The 5000-nt window shown below is 38.1% G+C and overlaps 1 non-coding gene across 1 annotated transcript in view; it reads left to right on the top strand.

The window, feature by feature from the left end:
* The window catches only part of LOC143699323 (5S ribosomal RNA), a 119-nt gene extending 38 nt beyond the window's left edge, over positions 1–81 (top strand). Inside the window, exon 1 of the ribosomal RNA XR_013188248.1 lies at positions 1–81. This exon is cut by the window's left edge and continues 38 nt beyond it. This is a non-coding gene — a ribosomal RNA (5S ribosomal RNA).
* The last annotated feature ends 4919 nt before the right edge of the window (positions 82–5000 follow it).

Below are 5000 nucleotides of genomic sequence, written 5' to 3' on the forward strand. Positions count from 1 at the left end.
CTGATCTCGGAAGCTAAGCAGGGTCGGGCCTGGTTAGTACTTGGATGGGAGACCGCCTGGGAATACCAGGTGCTGTAAGCTTTTTTGATTTAAAAAAAAAAAGAGTCCCTGAGCTTCTTCAGAAAGCCTTTAAAAGTCTCTGAGATTCTTCAGAGAGCATGAAAGAGTTTGAGTTTTTTCAAAAGTTCTTCTTACTTTAAAAAAAAGACTCACTGAGCTTCTTCAGAAAGCCTTTAAAAGTCTCTGAGATTCTTCAGAGAGCATGAAAGAGTTTGAGTTTTTTCAAAAGTTCTTCTTAGTTTTCTTCATTAATGGTCTAACCTTTTAAATTGCCCAATTTTGGCAGCTGTTTTCGCTTACGGCCATACCACCTTGGGCACGCCCTAGTGGAAGCAGGAAGTGGTAGAGTCAGTGGAGAGAACAGGTGGAGAGTGTTTGTTTGGAAGATATTTTGAGTTTTGTGCTAAAACAACCCTTTATTAAACAAGGAATTGTAATTTGTGGAGTTATTTACTCCCCAAACGGCATTTCTGCTGTTTGGGGATTAGTACTTCTGGCACAGTGGAGGTGGGATTGCAAGCGGACAACATGGAAAAGGGAAGAGGAGTGGACAAGCGGAATGTGAGTGAAAATGGCGGTGAAGATGAACAAAGGAGAAGGAATTATGAGAAGAGACTAACAGTGCTGGTGGAGATAGAGGGAGAGGACAGAATAACCATGATGGAACTGCTGAAGAAAGTAAGAGAGGAATGTGGAGTGGTCATCGGATGCAGGTACAAAACTCCAAAGGAATATGAACTAACAATGGAGGAGGAGAAAGGAAAAGATAAAATATTGGATGGATTAAAGATAAAACAGAGCAGAATCATGGCGAAAGAAATAAACAGCACTGAGATGGTAGTTTCATTCCTGGGTCTGCCTACGTACATCCAGGATGAGGAAATAATGAGAAAGCTAACGGAATGGGGAGTGACGGCTGTCTCAAGAATAAAGAGGAGAATGTGGCCAGGGACTGATATAGCGGATGGGACCAGATTTTTAAAAGTCAAGTTCACTGATACGGTCAAATCCTTGCCATATTCCACAAAGTTTGACACAATGGGAGGTACGGAGCACTTCAGAGTCATCCATGACAGACAGGTGAAAGTTTGTCGCTTGTGCATTCAACCGGGGCACATAGTGAGAGACTGCCCAAGCTTCAAGTGCTTCAAGTGCAACAAGCAGGGACACTACGCACGGGAGTGTAAGGAGGGGAATTGCAAGGAGTGTCAGATGAGGTATGGACTGTGTGTATGTGAAACGCCGGCGGAGATGGGAGAAGAGAGCATCGAAGGTGAGCCATCAGATCTTTACGAGGTGGATGAGGAGGAGGAAAGTGAGGAGGGGGAAGGTGTAGCGGCTGGAGAAGAGGTGAGAAGTGGCACTTGGTGCGAAAAAGAAGGAAAAGGAGAACGGAGAGCTGCCGAGAGAGAGAGTGGTCGAGAGGAAGCGGTCTCAGGACTATGGCAGAGAGAAAGAGGAGGAAAAAATAAAGTTCTGGAACTAGATGAAGGGACACATTTAAGAGACGGAAAAGCAAAAATATTGAAAGAACGGGAGAGCGAAGAAGACAATGGAGAGATATCGAAAGGTGATGGTGAAAGTCAAGGTGCAAAAAGTATGAAGGAGAAGGATGAAGGAGGGAGGGGAGAAAAGGAGATGTCAGAGAACCCAGCATTAAACGTGGAGGAGGAAATGGACACAAGTGAGGAAAAGAGCATAAAGAAGAAAAGAAAGAAAAATGGGAAGGAGGAGCATACTGCAAAAAAGTAAGGAATTGGATTTACTGAAATGAGTTTGAGATTCCTTAAAACTATAATATATATTATGTGTGGCGTTATGAATATTGCATGCTTGAACGCCAATGGACTAAGAGATGTAAACAAGTTTGAGAAGGTGAAGGGAGTGCTTAAAGTAGACATAATATGTTTACAAGAGACGCATTGGTCGGAAGAAATAATGGGAAATATAAAAAAAGAGTGGGAAGATGACATTTTTGTAAACCATGGAAATCAAAAAGCTTGTGGTGTGGCGATTTTGATAAAGAGGGATAGAGTGTATAATGTACAACAAATTTATAAAGATGGTAAAGGAAGATTGTTAGTAATAGATTTTATGTTTCACAATGAGCTACTTAGGTTGATAAATGTTTACGCGCCTAATGTAGAAACTGAAAGAAAAGAAGTCTTCAAAGAAATTAAGCCGTTATGTAAAGGGAAATTTATAGTAATGGGAGACTTCAATGTTTGGTGCACAAGACTAGATGCATCAAGTAGTGCAAATTTTAAATCAGATGTGTCTAGGAAATATTTAAATGAATGGATGATGAGCGAGGATATAGTTGATGCTTGGAGAGAGGAAAATCCTTATAAAAGAGAGTTTTCTAGAAGGCAAATGGTGATGGGGAGTTTGAAGCAAAGCCGAATAGATTTATGTTTAATTAAAAGGGAAATGTTAGGATACGTGAAAAATGTGAAATATAAGTTTATAGGAATAAGTGACCATGCTGCTATGACAGTTAAGTTCGGTGTAAATACGGAAGAGAGAGGTGGGGGAGTGTGGTGTTTGAATGCATCTCTGCTAAAGGAAAAGGCATATAAAGAAAATATCAGCAAATGTATAAGGTATGAAATGGCAAACCCATTGTTTAATGAAAATGTGTGTGAATGGTGGGAAATAATGAAAGCAAAAATAAAAAAAAGAAGTGTTAGATATTCAAAACAAAGGGATTTCATGAGGAGGAGTAAAGTAGAAGCAATGGAAAATGCATTAAAGAAGGAAGCAGAGAAAATAGATAGGGATCCTAAGCACGGAAAAGAATGTTTTTTGAAGATAAAAGCAGAGATGGAGGAATATGAAAAAGAAAAAAGTAAGGGTGCAATAGTAAGGAGTAGGGCACAGTATGCTTTAGAGGGAGAAAGGAGTACAAAGTTCTTTCTGAACTTAGAGAAAAAAAAGCAGAGGAAAAATCATATTTTTGAGTTGGAAAATGAAAAAGGGATAAAAGTAACTGATTATGTGGAGATAATAAGAGTAGTAGAGTCGTTTTATAGAGAATTATTTAAGAAAGAAGGTGTAAAACAGGACTGTGTGGATGAGGTTTTAAATACTGTAAGTGCTAGGTTAAATGAAGAGGATAAAAGTATGTGTGAAAGAGATATAAGGATTGAAGAAATAAAAGAAGCAATAGAGCAAACAAAACCGAATAAAAGCCCAGGTGCAGACGGTCTAATACATGAATTTTATAAGACTTTTGTTGATATTATAGCACCAATATTGTGGAAGCTCTATAAGAGTATGGAAGAGAGAGGGGAAATGCCACAATCAATGGGTTTAGGAGTAATCACCATCTTGTACAAAAATAAGGGGAGTCCACTTAAGTTGGAAAATTATAGACCATTGAGTCTTTTAAACACAGACTATAAAATTTTAACAAAAGTATTAGCTAATAGAATAAAAAAGGTAGTAGGGACAATAATATCACCAAATCAAGCATACAGCATAATGGGAAGAGATATCACAGACACAATTAGTACAATAAGGGATGTAGTAGAAAGCATGGGAAAGGATGGAGAGGGCGGTTTGATTTTATCGATGGATTTAAATAAGGCGTTTGATAGGGTAGAGCACAGCTTCATGGAGCAAACAATGAGAAGATTTGGATTTGGGGAGAGGATTCTAAGGTGGATAAAGTTAGTATATGATAATGCTAAGAGTTGTGTGAAAATTAATGGGGTGTTAACTGACCCTTTTCCTTTAGAGAGGTCAGTTAGGCAAGGATGTCCATTGTCGCCATTGCTATACTCAATAACAGCAGAGCCTTTGGCAACACTGATTAAAGGAGATAAAGAAATAAGAGGAATTCAAATACCCTATGGGGGAGTCAGCATTATTCATCAGTATGCAGATGATACCACATTTACAGTTAAGGACATAGAGAGTATAAATAGAATAAGGGAACATATGGGAACATACGGAAAAGCGTCAGGTGCAAAAATAAATGTAGATAAATCCGAAATAATGAGTATAGGAGGTGTGGATATAAAAGGGTCAGACACTCCCTTTAAAATAACTACAGAGTATTTGAAGATTCTAGGTGTAAACATAGGAGTAAATGTAAAAGAAGCTAGAGATGCTACGTGGACAGGAATATTAAATAAAATTAAACAAGTTTTACAATTTTGGAGACTAAGGGAGTTAAGATTAAGAGGCAAAGTAGTAGTAGCTAATTCATTATTGCTTACAAAATGTAACTATGTGATGGGGGTAATAGACCTACCAAATTGGGTGTTGAATGGAATTAAAGAGACAGTGAATATTTTTTTGTGGGGAGGTAAAGGAGTTAGAATATCAGCAAAAACTCTAATAGCGGATTATAAGGAGGGAGGCTTGAAGTTGATTGATTTAGAAGTTAAAAGAAAGGCAATAAGAGTGAAAGCGATAAAAAAATATCTATATGATAAAGTAGAGTATGGATGGAAGGGTTATATGAGAAATTACTTAGATAAAAGTGCAGGATGTGGTGAGGAAGGATTGTTCATGGCCTTAAAAAAACCAATGATTGAAAAGGTGCCATTATTTTATCAGGAAGTCTTTAGTGCATGGTCTGAGTTTGTAGTGAATGTGGGATATGAATGTGAGAATATAAATCAAGTGCATCATCAGCCAATTTTCTTGAATCCAAAAGTAAGGTTAGGAGGGAAAATGCTTTACAATAGATTGTTCATGAGAGCGGGTATTAGAAAAGTAAAAGATATGGCATATGAATATGTGAAGGGGTTCTTACCAAATAGGGCAATATATGACTGTGTGGTGGGATGGGATGATGAGATTGAACAAGCAAAAGTGGACCGTGAGTGTGAAAATATTAAAATAAGCCTGCCTAAGAGCTGGGTGGAAAGGATAGAGAGAGAGACTGTTAAAGTGGGAAATTGGGGAATTCCAGAAATGTACATTATGGA

This window comes from Siphateles boraxobius, unplaced genomic scaffold (assembly GCF_051911475.1).
Source record: "Siphateles boraxobius isolate OS27281-9 unplaced genomic scaffold, OSU_SipBor_1 315, whole genome shotgun sequence".
In the NCBI taxonomy this organism is placed as follows: Eukaryota; Metazoa; Chordata; class Actinopteri; order Cypriniformes; family Leuciscidae; genus Siphateles; species Siphateles boraxobius.